Source organism: Marmota marmota, unplaced genomic scaffold, assembly GCF_001458135.2.
Source record: "Marmota marmota marmota unplaced genomic scaffold, marMar, whole genome shotgun sequence".
Lineage (NCBI taxonomy): Eukaryota > Metazoa > Chordata > Mammalia > Rodentia > Sciuridae > Marmota > Marmota marmota.
Genome location: NW_026000241.1, coordinates 16,075,044 through 16,095,585, shown reverse-complemented (window position 1 = coordinate 16,095,585; position 20,542 = coordinate 16,075,044). Strand labels below are relative to the sequence as shown.

The 20,542-nt window shown below is 43.4% G+C and overlaps 1 protein-coding gene and 1 non-coding gene across 2 annotated transcripts in view; one reads left to right on the top strand and one right to left on the bottom strand.

The window, feature by feature from the left end:
- The window catches only part of Itga9 (integrin subunit alpha 9), a 313,338-nt gene that overhangs the window by 103,772 nt on the left and 189,024 nt on the right, over nucleotides 1-20,542 (top strand). The window lies entirely within an intron of this gene.
- LOC125613859 lies at nucleotides 5,033-5,139 on the bottom strand. Its single transcript, XR_007344453.1, has one exon. It is a non-coding gene; the product is annotated as a U6 spliceosomal RNA (small nuclear RNA).

Genomic DNA, 20,542 nt, shown 5'->3' with positions numbered 1-20,542 from the left:
TTAGTGGCCGCCTACACTGTAGAAGCCTTTCTGAAAGCCCCATATCTTGTGTTAAATTTAGCAGGACTTTTAGCAAGTTTGATTGATTGCTGGTCTTAATGGAAGAAAATATGATCCTTTTTCCTCCTCCCTTGTTGTTAAATTGTTACTGATTTATGACCTGAGGAAGTGGCCACTGGATAAGTGGGTGTCTTTTTAAAAATTGTGACATATTATCAAGACAAATATACTTACTTGCTCCTTCATTCAACAGCCACCTGTCAAATGCTTGTGTGCGCAGGTACCATGTGGGGCTGGTCCTGGGCTTTCCCTGATGGGCCTTGAGCCCAGCTCACCCAACAGTGTAGCCACGGCCATCCTCACCCAGACTTAATGAGGAGAAAGTGGCTAAAATAAGCCCAGTGGGATTGACAGAAATTCTGAAAGACCAACCCTAATGAGGGAAGTAGAAATGGGAGCTGAAATTCAAGGCCTAAAGGAAGCTAAAGGGTTTGAGCAAAATGGGCAAGTTCTTGGGCTCTTTGGGGCCGGTCTAAGGTAATTGCTGACCTGAGGGTCCAAGAGTCTGAGGCTTTCCTGCAGAGAGTGAGGAATGAACTGGAATATGACTTCTGCCTCTGCACCCATCAGGCTATGACCCAAGGCACGTTTCTAACCCCAGTAAAACAAAGACCCTAGGGCCAAGAGGTTAGCTCAGGAGGAGGGAGTCTGCCTAGGAGGGAGAACGCCCTGGGTTCAATCCCTCACCACCAAAAAAAAGAGGAGGGGGTGGTGGGGGGGGGTAAAAAGCTGCCATGGGATTGTGGTGAGCATTAATGGGGACAGTTTATCCAGATTGCCCCAGAGGGTGCTTAACTCTGCCTCACGTTCTTAATGGGTCCATATACTTTCCTAGTTTCCTAGGGAATTTGATCATTACCTGGGCTTCTGGTTAAAGGTCAGGTTGATGAATGTGAGTAGGGTCACACCTCCTGTTGTGTGTAGCCTCAGGCTGGGGTGGCCTTAGGGGGCTGGCAGGCCTGCTTTAAGATGGAAAATGAGGCCTTGGAGACCAAGGATGTAAAAGGACAATTGCCATAGACATTATGTGGCCTGTGAGCCTATATTGTCTGTCCGTAGATGGCTGGTTTATACACGGGAGCAGGCCTAGGATCACCTGGGACTTGTTAAAATAATCACTCGCAGTGAGTACAGAGTTTCAGCTGGGGAGGATAAAACAGTTCTGGAGATAGGTGGTGGAGATGGTTGTATAATAATGTAAGCCAGCATAATGCCACAGACCTGTATACTTAAAAACGGTTAAAATGGCAAATTTTATGTTATCCATCTCACACCCTCCCCAAGCACAGTGTGGGCCCAATCCATGGATGTTTTGATCTGTAGGTCTGGGTGAGATCTGAGAATCTGCATTTATTTTATTTCAGAAAGATTTTTAACAGACTTATTTTAATACATGTCATGTGTAATTTTTCTATTGGCTTTATACATTTTTTTAAATAGTGCAGGGCAATATTTATGTTCATTAGTGTTGGTCATAACTGGATATAGAATTGGCATATACTGGATGAGGCTGTGGATCCAGGTGTGAGTCCCTGTGAAACCTGAGAAAATATTTTTTCTTAAATTTTAATTTGTTATATATAACAACAGAATGCATCCCAATTCATGTTACATATATAGAGCACAATTTTTCATATCTCTGGTTGTACACAAAATAGTCATATCTTTCGTGTCTTCATATATGTACTTAGGGTAATGATGACCTTCGCATTCCACTGTCTTTCCTACCCCTATATCCCCTCCATTCTCCTCCCTCCCCTTTTCCCCTTTACCCTATCTAAAGCTCATTTAATCCTCCCATTCCCAGCCCCCCAAAGCATATTATGCACCCCTCCAAAGCATATTATGGATCAGCATCCTTAAATCAGAAATCATTCAGCATTTGTTTTTTTGGGGATTGGTTAATTTCACTTAGCATTATATTCTCCAGCTCCATCCATTTACCTGCAAATGCCATGATTTTTTTCTCTTTTAATGCTGAATGGAATAATGCTAATATTCCATTGTGTATATATACCACATTTTCTTTATCCATTCATCTACTGAAGGGCATCTAGGTTGCTTCCACAGTTCAGCTATTATGAATTGTGCTGCTATAAACATTGATGTGGCTGTGCCCCTGGAGTATGCTGTTTTTTTTAAGTTTTTTGGATATAGCCTGAGGAGTGGAATAGCTGGGTCAAATGGTGGTTCCATTTCCAGTTTTCCAAGGATTCTCCATACTGCTTTCCATATTGGCTGCACCAATTTGCAGTCCCACGAGCAATGTATGAGTGTGCCTTTTCCCCCACATCCTCACCAACATTTATTATTGTTTATATATATATTTTTTTAATATTTATTTATTTTTTTTTTAGTTTTCGGCAGACACAACATCTTTGTTTGTATGTGGTGCTGAGGATCGAACCCGGGCCGCACGCATGCCAGGCGAGCGTGCTACCGCTTGAGCCACATCCCCAGCCCCTTGTTTATATTCTTAATAGCTGCCCTTCTGACTGGAGTGAGATGAAATCTTAAGAGTAGATTTGATTTGCATTTCTCTAATTGCTAGAAATGTTGAACAGTTTTTCATATATTGATTGTACATCATCTTCTGAGAAGTGTCTGTTCAGTTCCTTGGTCCAGTGGGATTGACTGAATAGATAAACTGTTGCCATTAATCCTTGGGTTATTTGTGTTTTTTTTTTTTTTTTTTTGATGTTAAAATTTTTGAGTTCTTTATATATTCTAGAGATTAGTGCTCTGACGTGCATGTGGTAAGAATTTGTTCCCAATTAGTAGACTGTCTATTCACCTCACTGATTGTTTTGCTGGGAAGAAGCTTTTTAGTTTGAATTCATCTCATTTATTAAATCTTGATATTATTGTGCTATAGGAGTCTTATTAAGGAAGTAGGGGCCTAATCTGACATGATGGAGATTTGAGACTACTTTTTCTTCTAATAGATGCAGTGTCTCTGGTTTAATTCCTAGGTCCTTAATCCACTTTTGAGTTTTGTGCATGATGAGAGAAAGGGGTTTAATTTCATTTTGTTGCATATGGATTTCCAATTTTCCCAGCACCATTTGTTGAAGAGACTATCTTTTCTCCAATGCATGTTTTTGGAGCCTTTGTCAAATATAAGATAACTGTGATTATGAGGGTTAGTCTCTGTGTCCTCTATTCTGTACCATTGATCTACAGGTCTATTTTGGTGCCAATACTAGTGCTGTTTTTGTTACTATTGCTCTGTAGTATCATTTAAGGTCTGGTATAGTGATGCCACCTGCTTCACTCTTCTTGTTAAGGATTGCTTTAGCTATTCTGAGTCTCTTATTTTTCCAGATGAATTTCATGACTGTGTTTTCTGTTTCTATGAGGAATGTCATTGGGATTTTGATTGCAATTTCATTAAATCTGTATGGTGCTTTTGGTAGTATGGTCATTTTGACAATATTAATTCTGCCTATCCAAGAATAAGGTAGATCTTTCCATCTTCTAAGGTCTTCCTTAATTTCTTTATTTAGCATTCTGTAGTTTTCATTGTAGACTTATTTCACCTCTTTTGTTAAGTTGATTCCCAGGTATATATATATATTTTTTATGCTATTTTAGATGGGGTAGTTTATTTAGATAATTTAATACTTATTTAATATATTTATTTAATACTATTTTAGATAATTTAATACTTATTTATCTTTTTGATTTTTGGTTGATGGGGTTTTTTCCTCATTTCCTTTTCAGAGGATTTGTCGCTGATATACAGAAATGCCTTTGATTTATGGGTATTGATTTTTATATCCTGCTACTTTGCTGAATTCATTTACTAGTTCTAGAATATTTCTGGTGGAATTTTTTGGGTCTTCTAGGTATAGATTCATATCGTTGGGAAATAGTGCTGATTTGAGATCTTCTTTTCCTGTTGGTGTCCCTTTAATTTCTTTCATCTGTATAATTGCTCTGGCCAGTGTTTAAATAACTATGTTAAATAGAAGTGGTGAAAGAGGGCATCCCTGTCTTGTTCCCAGTTTTTAGAGGGAATGCTTTCAATTTTTCTCGATTTAGAATGATGTTGCCCTGGGGCTTAGCATAGATAGCTTTTACAATATTAAGACATGTTCCTGTTATCCCTAGTTTTTCTAGTGTTTTGAATATGAATACGTGCTGTATTTTGTCAAATGATTTTTTTGCATCTACTGAGATGATCATATGGTTCTACTGATGTGATGAATTACATTTATTGATTTCCGTATGTTGAACCAACCTTTCATCCCTGGTATGAACCCCACTTCATCGTGGTGTACTATCTTCTTGATATGTTTTTGTATTCGATTTGCCAGAATTTTATTGAGAATTTTTGCATCTATGTTCATTATATGTATCTATGTGTGTTCATTAGATGTGTCTTTGCCTGGTTTTGGAATCAAGGTGATATTGGCCTCATAGAATGAGTTTGGAAGTGCTCCCTCTTTTTCTATTCCCAAATGCTAATCTGGGAACTACATTGAAATAAATTGAAGTATTGGTATTAGTTCTTCTTTAAAGGTCTTGTAGAACTCAGCTGTGTGTCCATCCGGTCCTAGGCTTTTCTTGGTTGGTAGGCTTCTGATGGCATCTTCTATTTCATTGCTTAAATTTGATCTGTTTAAGTGGTGTATATTATCCTGGTTCAATTTGGGCAAATCATATGACTCTAGAAATTTGTTGATGCCTTTGATATTTTCCCTTTTATTGAAGAACAAGTTTTCAAAATATTTCTAATTATCTTCTGTATTTCTGTAGTGTCTATTGTGATATTTCCTTTTTAAAAATCATGTATGTTGGTAATTTGAGTTTTCTGTCTCCTCTTCATTAGCATGGCTAAGGGTCTGTCAATTTTATTTTTTCAAAGAACCAACTTTTAGTTTTGTCTATTTCAATTTTTTTTTTGTTTCGATTTCATTGATTTCAGCTTTGATTTTAACTCCTGTCTTCTACTGCTTTTAGTGTAAATAAAAATATGGAACGCTTCATGAATTTGCATGTCATCCTTGCACAGGGGCCAAGCTAATCTTCTCTGTATCGTTCCAGTTTTAGTATATGTGCTGCCGAAGCAAGCACTGAGAATCTGCATTTGTAACACATGGTTAGATGCTGATGCTAATCTGGGAACTACATTAAGGAACCCCAGATGACCTTGAGTGACCTTGGAAATAATTAGCTAGAAATACTAGGGACTCCTGAGTGTCACTGTTTGCAGTATTTTTTAGTAGTTCTCACAGGTCCTTAGAGAAACCTCACTATGTCCAAACCCATGCCCATAGCATTCCATTACGGGCACATAAACTGGGGACAGTGACCATGGCTCCTATTAGCTATTTACCTCTATGTATTTAATTTTAATAACTATTTTAATCATTTAATATTAATAAGGTACAAATAATAGAGTTTTCATGTATCTTTCACCCATCTTCTCCCAATATTAAAAATTTTCCTTTTCATAGTATTTGATTAAACCTGGGAAGTCGATAATTTAATACTTATTTATCTTTTTGATTTTTGGGTGTTGGGGATTGAACAGGGCCTTGCACATACTAGGTACATGTCCTATCTTTTTTTTTTTTTTTTTTAAGGAGAGCTCAAAGCCAGGAATCAATTTTAATTACCTTTATCCCCACTTTGGTAATGCCAGGCAGGGTAAGTGCTGGGTTTCTGAGACAGATTTGTTAAGTCTTCTGCAAAGCTTGGTTACCAAGGAGAAGAATCTAGACTGGACCAGTTTCCTATGTTCATTACCCATGCCCTGTGGCTAATCCAGCTTGCCTTGTGGAATTGACTATCTTATGAGGTACTGAAGTTCTCATCACCTGAGATATTCAAGCATAAGCCATAGGAATTCTGTCTCCAATCCTGAGAAGGGGCTTGGGTGAGATGAGTTCAGTTTGGGTAAATCATATAAAGCACTCCCCGAGTGCTTGAAAATCCTGTAAGTGTCTCAATTGCTTTATCAGAGTTTGTAGCTAACAGTGATTAGACTGTGAATCCTGTGATGTTACATGCCAATGTAGTTGCCCAAATGATCACCTTCCTGGGATTTAGTCTAAGTAGTTTGAGAGAGGAGCTGGACCACAGAGTCCTGTGGTATGGCATTTGTGTGTTTTATATCAAGAGGCATTGAGAAGTCTTTGTGTGATAGACTGTGGTCTCTGGGAAAGAACAATGGCTGAACATGAAGCTGGATTAGATTGGCCTCTTAACTTCTGCTGCTACAAAATACTGATGCTACGAAGTTACTTGGAGAATGCACACCATTGAGTGGTGCCGGTGAGAGGCTTTCAACTATCTGAGGAGCACACCATGTGGAAAACAGAGACAGGATTAGTTGGTGATTTTACTGTATCCCAAAGTAGCTGCCTTAATCCTTCTGGGTCCCAGCATTTCTGCTCTGGGTTTGTCCACTGCTGGTTCTGGCTGAACTCCTTCTCAAGGGCGCAGTAAAGGAATGAAGGCAAAGGGTTTAGAATGTTCCTCTCAAGTGCTTGGCAGTTTTTGCTGGAGAGCTTTGGGGTCCTGGGGGTTATTCTGGTTGTTTCTAAAACACAGGGTCCAAAGAATCCACAAATCGCATCTCAGCTATGTGAAGCAAGTGGGGTTAGTAGTGGGGAATGATGCAGCTTTGAGATGTGAAGAGGATTGTGGAGACCAGGGTGCTTCACAGGTGTCTTTGGACTGTGGAGGGGCTTGGTATTTCTGAATGAATTTGGTGGCTTCCACATAACAGGTGGCTCCCTTCCTTTTTCTGCTGCCCCTTGGTAGCATCTGTCAGAATCCCTTGGAGTGTTTCATTACATGTCCAATCAAAAAGCCTGAAAGGCTCCCAGGGGTGGTGAATCTGCCTCTGTAGTGGAGCTGGGTGAGGCCCACTGGGAACATTTATACCTTTCGCCAAGGCAAACTTTGACATTCGAGAGCTTCCTTCAGTTTTCAAAGATATGAAGGCTGTTATTTTAATTCTCCCCCCCCCTTTTAAATTGCAAAGGGAAATACTAATGGGATGAAATAACCGCAGGGAGTAGAGATGAGAAAATATTAGGAAAACATAGTTCAGAAGTGGTGTTAAGTGAGAAGCTGAGTTATGCGAACCCACCGATGAGACAGAAATAAAAAGCCCTAATTTAATGATCCAAATATGGGCTCTAATGGAGCTGTTTGTATTGTATGCTAGGAATGTATCAGAGATCAGTGGACCTTTTTAGATTAGGCCCCTCCCTCTCTGGGTTGCTTAAGAAACAGAGGCTCTTAACATACAAAAATGTACATCTCACTTATTCTGAGAAGGAGCTGTTAGATTTCAGGTTGGTATCTGAAGACAGAAGAATAAGCCCAAATGGCTAGTCCCTGGCATTGGTGGTGGTTGACGGGAGGTATCTCGACAGAGGTTCTTGTGAAGTGCAGGAGGGGACCCATAACAGTAGCCAGTGCCTGGAGCTGCTGCTCTCTGGCCATGTTCCACCCAGGACAGGGAGGCCAGCTGAAGACAGTGAGTTGTCCACAAGATTGAGAAAAGGTGCAGAATTGAAGCCATGTTTATCGGGATGACTTGGGTCTTGTCTTGTGTAACCACGTCTTGTTACACACGGTTCAGGGCTAGTGAATAAAGGGACAATTGGGGTGAAATCGAGACAATTGAACAAGAAGTCTGAGCCTGCTTAGCAAACTCAGAGGAGCTCTGGGTGGGAAGTGATCCACGTGGCCAGAAGCAGTGCCTTGACATTAGGGACCAGATAGGATCCTGGTTTTTCTCCTTCACTGCAATCTTGAGCCAGTGATGTAGCCCCCCACCTTTCCATTTCCTCACCTGTATTTGCGATAATGGTAGAACCTACTCAGTAGGATTACTGTAAGGACTAAATAAGGTAGCACATCTCATGCAGTTAGAACTGCACCCAGCACTTAGAGAAGGAAGTTGAAGCCCTTGAGCATTACTGCAAGCCGCGAGGCATTAGGAGACCTGAGCAGTGTGATGTTTCTGCAGGTACTCTTTTAGGAATAGAGTTCTTAGTTTTCTGACCATGCTTTGTAGTAAGCTACCAGTGCGCATGCAAGAGGAATTCAGCTGGAGGGAGGAGAAATGGCGCAGCCCTGAAATTCTCCAAGCCATGTCTAGTTTTTTGGTTTTTTTTAAACCTTTTACTGCTTTCAACATTGCTTCTTATTCTAATTTTCCAATGAGTTTTGCAAAGTATTATTGAGTCATACATCCTTTAAGTCGAAGATGTATGTGATTTTGAAGACCCCATGTGTGACATTGATGACACACCTCTAACCCTATCCTCATGCTTGACTCCTTTCAAAGGGTCTTTGTGTGCTGTGTCTCATTTAAACCTTACAGTGGTCTCTTTAGGTTCTGTGAATCTTATTTTATAGTCATACGGTGATGGTGACGACTTCAGAGCCTCTTCGGCTGGTGAATGACAGAGCTGGGATTTTTAACCTTAGGGGCTTCGGGGGCTCCTTTCTTCCTGGTGTGGATATAGTGCTCAGCTGCTTTGTCACTTCGGAGTCTCATTCATTCAAATGATTCTGCTCATTGAAGGATGATGTCCCCTCTTTTCTTGCTGTAATAGTAAGCCACCCCAAAACTTGAGGGTGTGAAACAACTATTTTGTTTTGCTTGTGGATTCTGTGAGTCATTTAGACCAGACACGAAGGATGGCTTGTCAGTATTTCATGACACCAGGAGCCTCTGCTGGGGAGATTCAACCACCAAACTGGAATCACTCGGGATTCTTCACTCACAATAGTCCTCAAATGTTCTGTTGGCCAGAATACCCACATGTCCCCTCTCAGCATGGTCCCTCTGCTTGGCTGACTTGAACTTCCTTTGGAGCATGGAAGCTGGATTCCTAGTGGCAATCCCTAAGAACAGGGTGTAAGTGCACGGTGCCTTTATGATCCAGCCCCAGAGTCACAGAACGTGACTTAGTTATTTGAGGAATCCATAAATTGCCCAAGTTTAAGGGGAAGGCATGTGGACCCCACCACTCAGGGAGGAATGTCAAGGTTGAGTTACAGGAAAGCAGATGACTGCAAGGAAGGAAATACATTTTTATGTTAAGGGAAGAGAAAATGACCTATGTGTTCTAGGCCCAGGGAACCACTGGTAAGGGTCCTGGGTGGAGGGTCGGGTCAGCTTGGAGGACCTGGTGCTGGGTCAGTCCTTCACCCACAGGTGTTTGCTCTGTCTGTCTCTGAGTCAGGCAGAGTGAGCAGGGTACCCAGACATGGTGCTCCAGACAATCTGTTCACATGCAGTCCTCGGACTTTCTAGTAAATTCTCATCCCATTGAAAATTTGACCTCGCTGAAGACCGTTTTTAAGATTTATTTATGTTTAGTGCAGGCCTTACCAAGTTCCATTTACTATCTAAGAAGTGAAAAGTTCATCCCATGTCCTGTCTGGCTTATATTTCAGTCAGATGGGAAGGAAAAAATCAGCACCCGGAGAAGATGGGTTGTAAAAGTTTATTTTACATTGATGTGAAGTTTATTTTTGGTCCTGGTGTTCTTCATAGGGTGGGTATTTCTTTTAAGCCCGTTAATCGTGTATTTCCGTCTCATTTGCCGCTCCCTCCCAGAATAAGCTCTCTCGTTTTTGAATCATGTTCATGTTCTCAGAGTGTCTAACTTTAAATAATGGCTGGAGAAGCTCCAATTTAAGTAGAGAGTAAAATCTGATTGCTTTTTGACCTTTGGGTTAGGATCAAGTGTGGTGTAACAAAGTATCAGTCCCAAGAGTCACCTTTGCTGATTTTTTTTCCCTATTATTCTTTCCTGTTATTCCACATTCATGCAAGTCTTACAGCCAAGGATTGTTACATTAAGATCCAATCTGAAATTAAAACTTATGGTTTTAAGCCAGTAAGCTATAAAGCTGTTGAACTCTCACTGGGATGTGGTTACCTCTTCCTAAACTTCCTGAGTTGTCTCCTCTTAGCCCCATAGTTGATTTCTTAGCCTTTGGAAAGTTCCCTGACATTTCTCTGCCATTTCCCATCAGAGTGGGGGATAGGAATTGTGAGCCTCTAAGGTCACCGTCTCTGCAGCTGTGTTCCTTTGCTGCAGAGGGACAGCTCTCCTGGCGGGGCACACTCGACCCTTTCCGGTGATGCAGGTCTGAGGTCACACTGGGAAAGTGGGTCCACTTGGGCAGTGGGACCCCAGCAGGATGTGAGCAATTTGGCTCAGATTTCCAGAACTGGAGCACATTCACAGAATCTTCCAGAAGAACCTGCCCTGGAATTGCCTGCTTGGGTCTTTTTGATCTGTGTATTGTGTATATTTTCTTGAAGGCAGTTCCCAGAGGAGACCCTTCAAGTCGAGGCTGATAGAGAGGGTGGGGAACAGCTGTACATAGCTGCATTTCAGTGTTGGACAGCAACAAAAAACATTCATTGGTGAGAATCTTGGTGGGGAGGAAGTTTAGGCAGCCACAGACGGCTTGTCACCCGGGGTGCCCATGCCCCCTGCCACTGGTGTGGCACCACTTCATACACTCCTATTTGGCACAGATCCGAATATCATTCTGCTTGCTAGTACAGATCTCTGCCAGGGGCAGCAGCCCCGGATCATTGGCCGGCCACCAGTAGGTGGCTAACAGCATATTCCTAGATCCATAGTTGCAAGAGTTTGCTCAGGCTGCATCTTAGTTTGGCTTTCTCTTCTTTTATTTGATGGTGAATAAAGGTAGTAAGAGTTGCAAAAATAACACTGGTGCTGGTGGCTAGTATTTATCAAATGCTGACTACACCCACCTGATCATTGGTCAAGGTTTCAGAATTGAGTTCCAAGGAGGCTAATTTCAGATCATGTGAAAATCTGTCTCAAGAAAATATACTAGAGTCGAGTCGAAGGCTTCTTTTGGACTGACTGTTCTCAGAAGTGATGGAAAGGTCCAGAGTACCTCAGGGAAAACTCACTGTCCTGCTGCCAGAGCCAGTGGAGCCTCAGGTGGCTTCACTGTGGCCATTATTTGTATAATGCCTGCCCTGGGTACTGCTGGTCACTGGGGATGCAGAGGTGGTCAATCCTCTGTCCTCATCCTCAGGGAGGACACAGCTGACTTTGCCAGCATGTGTCATAACCCTTCTGGCAGCTGGCACACAGGACTGGGGGAACACCGGGGAGAAGATGCATTTGGCTTTGGCCTGGAGCAGCCTCTGAACATGTCTTTGTTGTTGTTGGTGCCGGAATCTAGGGCCTTGAGCATGAAGTGCTCTACCACCAAGCTACATCCTCAGTCTTTTAGCAACTTTTCATGGAGACACTCAACAACCTTTCTGCAGATGTGCTAAGTGTGGAGTCCTGATATTTTCCATTAATAAGAGGAGGCCAAGCTTTTGATGAGGAAGTCACCTCTCAATGTTAAGATCTTGGTTTTGTTTTGAGGGATTTCATTTGCACCACTGCAAGGGAGGTCGGGAGAGGTCCCACCTGGGGTTGGAGGTCAAGATGAGGAGAGAGTAAGGGGAGGAATCCATGAGGTGTGTGGAAATGCTGAGAAAGCCACAGATAAGCACGTGGATCCCGGCCACAATCCCTGTGACAAAAGCACAAATTACAGAATCAAGTCAGCCCCCGTCACAGCTCAGGAACCTGTGCTTCTGGATGGAAATCGTCTAGTCTGACACAGGCTGACGCCTGCCCTTTAGGACCACATCCCGGCTGTCCAGTCCCTAAGCTCTATTTTCTGATGTGATGCGGTGGTCGTGGTTTGGGAAGATTAGAGGGATTGAGGGTTACACCCAGAGGGGTCATATGCTTCCCATGGTGCTGCCTGTGACATTTGCTGTGGATAACGCGAACATTCACGTGCTGTTAGGCAGGCATGGCCGAGCCTTGGCCCCACTGCCTTTCTTCCCGTTTCTTCCTGAGGTGAGAGTGTCTTGGGCCTCATTGTTTTAGTTTCCTTGGTTATAAGAGGACTCTGATTGGACCTGGAGTGATTGTAATCCTACAACCCAAGTGATGCTTCTGGCCTCAGCTGAGTCAAGTGTGGTACTCACCCTTGCAGGTGACAGTGTTGAGAGCAACAGGCCTTTTGTGTCCTTGGGCTCTTTGGAGACCCACCAGATGGGACTGCACAAAGCCCAAGGACCAACAGTAGTGCCAGCTGTTTCTGCTTTGGGTCTATCACCCAAGTAGATTTTTGCACCCTTTTTCCTTTGTATTTCTCAAATATCCTTAAAAGGTGTAAAGAAGTGGCAGGATGATGACTGGAAAGATAAGTGGCTTCATTGATTTTGGAATAATTAGACTCCCCAATCCCATGAGTGACTTTTCCTGAATTGTGTTTTTGTCTCATACTTGATCACGTGGTGGTACAAAAGGAGCCATTAACAAAACCTTCCATTTTCACATTTATGGCGAAGCTTTGTAAGTTCTTCCTGCAAAAGATGACTAAGTGCACAGAACATGCAAAAAAAGAAGTAGTTCTGTGGAGATGCCCAGTTTTTATTTAGTTGAGAGCATCACTCAGAGTATAAATAGGCCCTAAATGATTTGCATGTTGGTCTTTCTCCCCAAAGGGCTTCACTATTATCTTGCACTATCATCTTTATGTTGTATTGGAAAAATCTGGGATTCTTTTCCCCTTGGTCATTATTTACTTTTGTAAAATAATGTAGTTTTGAAGAATTCTGGCTATTTAATCTGAAGCCTAAACATGGTTTCTAGTCAGGAAAAAGATATTCAGTAACATTGGGTATTTTTAGTTCTAGAGAGATTTCCCCCCTGCCCCCAGGGGTGAAGGGGTGGCTGTGGCTATGAGGTGCAAGAAATGTTCTGTGGGGGAAGATTCTCTGCCTCCTGTTCCTTTTCCTCTAAAAACTCGTGTTCCCCATGTGGGGGATGGGGTGGGGGGGGCAGGACGTTGGACTTTGGAACTTTTAAGTGTGCTGCTTAGTGTTGTTAAATTTTAGTTCATTGCTGGGAAATTGTGGATGAGCTCATTTCAGAAGGAATTACATATCTTATGAGCCAGCACAGGGCAAGGGGAGGGGAAGCTGCCTCCTTTAAAAGGGACTGTGTCCTTAGAGGGACATGGAATGCCTTGCTGCTTTTTGGTGAGAAACATCAAAGTCGGTCTGCTTGCGATGAACTTTAAGGAAGGTGGCACCTGTCCTCCTCCAGTCTTGTCTTGGCACCCCTTTAGGGATTTCTTCCTTTTGCCCATCCTGAGGTCTCCATGGCCTGGCCATGCCACAGGGGATCCTCGACCTTGGCCATCTTTGTTACACCTGCTGACTTTGACAGGAGAGACTGTTCTCCTGGGTTCCTGGCCCACTATTCCGATTTGGCTTTACATAGCATGAGGAATTTTGCTTGGCATCCTTTAGTCCCTAAAAATAGAGATGAAAGGAAGGTGCCTCCCATCATCCAAAAACTCAGCACACTCAAAACAGTTCCTCCTGGCAAGTCCTCCCCTGGCTCTGTGTCCAGGTCCCTGGAGCCTGCAGGGAATAGCCTCATCATGGTGGGAGGGAAGGAAGAAGGAAAAGAGCCCAAGATGTCTCCTCCACATGCTTAAGGCTTGATCATGTGCCATCACACGCTGTCATCCAGGGCTGGGAAGGGGAGGGGCAGTAGGGCTGGGGAGGCCACCATGGTGTGTAACCAGTGCGGGGGGGAGGGGCAGTGCAAGAGGTGTGAGTGTGTGTCATTGTCCCCTCCCTCAACATTACATTTCCTGCTCTTCCCAAGAGAAGTTTGAGAACCTGGTGTCTGGCAGGGACCTCCCTGCTGCCCCAGGGAAGCACTCTCATCCTCTCCATTCCTCTTCTACCCTCTACATACTGCTGCCAATCTTCTAGGCCAAGAAAAATCACATGTTGCAGAAAACCCACAGAAGAATTTTAAAACACAGGTGTGTATCATGCTCCCACAGGAGCAGTTGGCACTGATACGGTGTCTGCATGGTCACTGAGGATCCAGGATCCTTCTCTTTCTGTTCCACCATCTTTAGAACACGGCATTTAGTCTCAAAGCTAGTCTCTGACCTCGTGGCTCAGTATGGTGGTTGGAGTTTGAGCCATCATACCCAAATTCCAGATAGGAAAGAGAAGGAAGAGAGATTAATATTAGAGTATGTCTCACAGCTTGTCTCCCTTAATGAAACTTGCCTGGCAGCCTTATTGGATAGTCTCTGCTTACATCGTATTGATCACCTCTTCTTCCCGGGGAGACAGGGAAATATTGCCCTTTAGCCAGGTACTTTGCAGACTAGAATAAAATGGAGTTCAGTGAAGAGTGAAAAAGGGAGCATGAATATCGGCCAGGCAAACAGCAGTCTCTGCTATGGTCTAGCGTAGTTGAAGACCTCACGTGTGAACCTTAACATGTCCTGCCAGGAATTCCAGAGACTTTTATCAGCCCAGGGCATGTAGGACGGCTGGTTCACAGGCCATCTCTTTTGAATGTGTCAGATTCAGCCCCTGCTCCCCTTTAGTGCATCTGCCATTATAAGTGCCTTCTTGTTAAGTGTTTTTAAAAACTGACTTCTTCCCAGAAAGCTTTTACTTAAACTTTTACTTATATTTAATAGACTATTAATGGTTGTTGAGTTATCAGTTAAATTAATAGCATCATTCTAGGCCTTGAAATAGAAGCAGTATTGGTAGATACAAAGTTTTACTACCGAGTCCAGATGTTGGCAAAACAAGATGGTTTTGCCACTAGTCACTGTTAGGGAGAGAGCTTTGTTTATTTTAAAAATTGCTTCTTGTTGCGGTTCTGTTTGAATTTGAACTAACAACTTGGAAAGGGGATGTGTCCGAGAACACGTGTGTTGGTACTTGGTTCGTGGAAGGGCAGGGAATCCTCCTTGGAAGTCTAGTTACGTAGATTTATCTTCCACTGCAAGAAAGCTCCGTGGATGGATCCGCTCAGGAAGGCTAGAAGGAAGGGCTTGCCCTTCTACCCTGGGAAGAAGGAAGCTCCAGAACGTCCCCGTGGGTCCTGTCTTTGAGCCCTTACCGCGTGCCTGGCTGACTCACTGTGTCTGCTGAGTCTCGGGAGAGGTGATGTAACCAGGGACTGCAACTTGTAGGGAGAGGGGAAAATCATTGTTGGCCCCCGTCTCTGGCACTGGAAGCGTAACATGGCTCTGGCCAAAAGCAGATGGAGGTTTGCAGCTACGTTTTGTAAATTCTGTTTTAAGCACTGGTTGTAGGCTCTGTTGTTTCCTCTTCCTTATTGTCTCTTTCCTCCTTTCTCTTTCTCTTTCGTGTCTCTTCTTCATTTTATTCAGATGTGCTCATGTATGCAGCCATTCTGCTCTCCCTAAAGCAACTCGGGTCTGATCTTTGGAAATGCATGATTGAGGAACCCAGGGGTCTGCCTGCCGTATTTCCGTTTTTGAACCCAGTTAATAAGAACTAAGAAGTCAAGTATAAAGAACTTGGACTTGGGTGCTTAAACGACATAGATATGCATTCTAGCTTTATCATTACTGGCTGTGAGAGTTTGGGCAAGTTGCTTTACTTCTCTGAATCTCATTTGTAAACTGACCTTAATTTCTAATTTCAAGGATTGTTACAAAGATTAGATGAAATGAATAAAAATCCAAAGAGATGAAGACCATATTGTGCTGGGCTATATAGGCCATGCTAAGAAGTTGGAATTTATTTATTCATGATATGAATGAATTTTTTTAAAAGATTGCTCTGGAATTTATGGAGAACGTGGGTTTGGTGTGGATGAGCAGGAGTGGAAGCAGATAGCTGAACTAGAATATAAGAATCCTGGGCAAGGGGGCTGGACTAGTGTGTGACCACAGTGGGGACAGAAGGGTCTGGAAAGTGTTTGGAGGTGAGGACTGTAGGAATAGTTGAAATCTTAGACGTGGAAAAGGGAAGAAAGAGGACAAGCAAGTGTGGATCCCAGATTTGGGCCTTGAGTGTGAGGAGGGGGCAGTGCCTGTTGGACAGTGTTATAGAGGACTGTGCCTGTGAGTGATGCCCATAAAATATTGGCTGGACCAGAGCATCAGGAGGAGAGAGGTGCACATGATCTTGGGCCATGCTGGGTGTTGAATGCAGGGGGATGGGCCAAGTTCCACTTCTGCTCTTCCTTTGAACTCGTTTTCATCTACCCCATTTAGATGGCAGCTTCCAGAATTGAGTTGGACAGTATTGAGCAACGAGTGACAGACTCCTGATGGGCATAGGGTCCCCGCTATTCATCCACCTCGTTAACACCTTAGACGGCTCTGGTGCATGAAGAGAAAGAATGAAGTGAAAGGGGGCCAGGGTAGGATCTGCATGGGCTTTAGAATCTGAGCAATCTCCTAAAGATTGCTAGAGTGACATCACTGTAACAGGCAGGTCCAGGACCTCGCGCCGCGGGAATTGCAGTTGGATGGATGCATCTCTGGATTTGCAACCTTTTGAGAAACACTGTCCTGGAAGGTTTTCTGGGTGGCCTTACTCTGGTTCTTTTCCTTCTCCTGCTGCTCCTTTTTTTTTTTTTTTTTAGCTTGGTGGCAGCATCTCCTTCCTGCTCATACTTCAGACTCTGGAAGCAATTAGAGGCGGGCAGCCTCCCGAGAAGAAACGCTTCATGTGTTTTGTGAGCACGCTCCCCAAATCACGGCAAGGGCAGCAAGTGAACACCACAGTGACGATTTCGCAGTCATGTATTGTCATGGTGTTCGAGTCTAGATAAAAGTCTTTGGCAAATCTGTTAGAGAATATTTCAGGGGAAAAAGGGAGGCCAGAATTTATAGGGTCTAAAAATAGTAGTTCAAGTGCAGCTGTGTTTAGCTTGTCAGGGAACCTGTTGAGTCGGGACAGGCAGGGGATTTTATTTCTCTGGGCCTGAGGTCATTTGTCTTGTTTAAGAAAGGGCAGCAAACATTTCCAAATAGGGATTGATTTTTGAGGGAAGGAAGATGGCTGAATACATACGGTATTTCTTGTTTTCTTTCCCCTCTCTCTCTCTCTCTCTCTCTCTCTCTCTCTCTCTCAGATGGCTGAATGCATACAGTATTTCTTGTTTTCTTCCCCCCCCCCTCTCTCTCTCCACTCTCCAAGCCTGATTTTTAGGCATGAAAGGAGAGTTTGGCTCTCTCAGAGGAAGTGGGGCTGCCCGGTGGCAGGATTTCAGAGGTGCTGGTGGTGTTGCTTGTGGATGGCACATTTGATGACAGCAAGACCAAGCACTGGTGGCAAAAGTCCAACTGTTTGGTCTTACTGGGTTTTGCACAAATCCTTTATTTGATACCAGGGATTGAACTCAAGGGCACTGGACCACTGTGAACCATATTCCCAGCCATATTTTATATTTTATTTAGAGACAGGGTCTCCCTGAGTTGCTTGGCACCTCACTTTTGCTGAGGCTGACTTTGAATCTGAGATCCTTCTGCCACTTGGATTACAGGTGTGCACCACTGTGCCCCACACAAACCCTTTAAATGGAAGAAGTAAACTCATAGTTGAAGAAATAGCAGTGTGACTTCTCCAAGACTGTAATAGCTGACTTCCATACCTTCATTCTCCCATTTCTAGTGAGGGATGAGGTCAATGTCTTGCTCCACAACCCACAAAAGGTGTTCAACCTGCTTCTATTCTAAGCAGCCCTTGAGCCTCGATATAGATGGTCCCCAACCCAGGATAGTTTGACTTATGATTTTGCAACTTTCTTTGGTGCCAAAGCTATATGCATTCAGTAGAAACCATACTTTGAATTTTGATCTATTCCTGGACTAGCGATGTGTGGAACAACACTGTCTCATATGATGCTGGGCAGCCGCGTCATCACCAGGGAGATCCACCATACTCTCAGGTGCACTGTGTTGCCAAGCTCTGGTGTTTGCTATGTTAGGTGCACCAGGTACATTTTTAGGATATTTTCAACTTCACATTGGGTTTACTGGAATATAATTCCCTATTAAGTCGAAGAGTATCTATACTTAAAAATACTGGCGGGCTGGGGCTGTAAATTGGCGGCAGAGCGCTTGCCTAGCATGTGTGGGGCACTGGGTTCAATCCTCAGCACCACATAAAAATAAAGGCATTCTGTCCATCTAGAACTACAAAAAAAAAAAAAAAATCAAAAAAAAATATGGGCATGTCGGCATCCCTGAGTTCTTCAGCCAGTAGGACTTCACATCCCCTGCCCTTCTGTAGTTGTTGAAAGTTGGCTGAAGTGATTTCTATGGATGATGTTGTACCTGAAGGTTCTTGGGCCCATTTGTTTCTAGGCCAGAGTTTGGAAACTGTCCTGCTGGCCGAATCTTGCACACTGTTGTGTTTTGTGGGCCCTGCATGGTATAGGCCTACACAATGGCCAATATTTTAAAAGCTGGGATTTTTTTTTATACACCTCGATTTCTGTGTTCTTGTGGGTTCTCTAAGATCCGGTTTAGACTTCTTCCTTCAAGGGACCCAGGTTGCTATGCATAGGTCCCAGTCTTCCCAAAGGGAGCTTTCGGTCCTTTTGGGAAACGGTCCCTGCACTTCCCTTGAGGATAGTAAGAAAAGGGTCAAACAACTTGTTGCATATTGAGCGCCCAGAAAATACCTGCCTGGGCACAGCGAGCACTGCAGAAGTGTTAGCTGTTCTTGTCACTGTCATTGTGGCCTTAGTGTGATTTCTGTAAGGTTCTGTGGAGGACGTTGTTCAGAAGCCCCATGAAAGACAGGTCTGTTGTATCTCAGTGCCAGGAAACGGTTGTCCTTTTTCTGAGTGACTACCTTATGCTATGACTCTTCTTTATTTACTTATTTATTTTAATATTTCACCAATCCTTTAATTTAGAAATTAGTCCACATGATACAATATAGAACATACTAGAAAAGGAAAATTAAGGACAATGTGTAAACAAACCACATATAACTTCATAAGCCATAAAAAAATAGCTTAGGCAGATTGAAGAACTCATTCATAGATTAGTTTATACATTGCTATCACAAACATAAACATGTATATTTTTCTCAACAACAGTTAGAAATCTTAGGAACCAGATGCACTTTTTCTAGCAATTTCTAGCAAAGAAGGAAAGAGGGATGATAAGCGAATAGTAATTTAGTTCTGGAAGTTTAATGGAATAGCCAAACAAAGCCTGAAAACGCTGATGAATTCTGATGCATATGGAAATACAAAGAAATCATTAAATACTGTTACCTTCCATGACAAGAACTATGATTGCGTTGAAAATCAAGTTTCCATGACTCTTATTTCTATCTTCACCTTCTGGGAAGCTCTGAGGCAGTTCTGTAGTTCAGGGCCAGTGGAGGACACGCACGCACGTGCTTCCTTGATACCTTGATCTCACACTCCGTTATTTTCTTGCTACTGACCTTTTCCCACTTGCTCATTTTATCAGGGGCATTTTGGTAAGCAGTCTTGAATCGTGTTTGTACGAGGCTGCGTATGAATTAAAAACACAAGCAAACTATCTGTACCCCTGAGAGAGGAGGGTTATGTCACCACCCCAAGTGGATGTCCATGCTGGACAGGTCCGCATCTAAACCTGGGACTCGCACAGACTCTCCTTCCTGGACACCACTGACCTTTAGCTCTCATATCCTGCTTGGTTCTGTCAACTGTGCTCACCTTTCCCCTTTAACCTCGACACCTGGATCCTCTGTTAATGAACTGGGAGGGCTTATTTACCTGGGTGGGCTGATGTCAGCTGCGACTGCCTAACAACAAACCACCTGAAACTGGCGCACAGCGAGAAGCATTGCCCCTTAGAGACATGGGGTGGTAGTAGCTCCCTGCTGCTTTACCACAGGGGTCTCCCTTTTATACCTGCCCCCTCTTTTGCAAATAGTCCCTTTAGTGACCCTTTCTCAGTCTTTCTGTTTGCAAGAGACATCCATTTCTGGCTAGGACCCTCATGGATAGAGTAGGTGCTCAATAAGTGCACAGTGGATTATCAGGCCTCCTTGCTTCTCCTTTCCTCTGGTCTCTACTTAATGGTCACTTCTAGCCTGAAAACCCCGTAGGATGTCAGATCCGGGATCCCTCCCTCCTCCCCCAGCACTTGTCTAGCCAGCATCCCTCTCCCGAGGACCCAGCAGAGGGAATTCATCAGAATCTCTTTTTCTTTTCCTTCTCTGGAAATTCTGGCACACCCTTTGAGACAATTGGGGAAGGATCCTCTTGGTTGCAACATTTTCCCCATCAACTATGGAAAATTTATGTCCCAGAAGTGATTTCTGCCCTATCGTGTTCCCAGAAGGGGATACAGAAAATGTTTGCAGTTAAAGAAGGATCAGTATGAGGAACTGTATGTAAAACCCACCAATAATAATCCCCTCACTTAATTTGGGGAAGAAGCTAAACACTGTGGTGCCTGGTTCCATAGGGCAATATGTTTATTTTTTTTTTAAGCAGGAGAAAAAGGGCCCCCAAATTTTAATGTCTTAAAGGAGTTTGAGAATCCCTGGGGGCATTTCCCAAACTGCCTCCAAAGAACATTGTAGTTTGTTAAAAATTCAGATTTCCAGTGATTCAGGTTC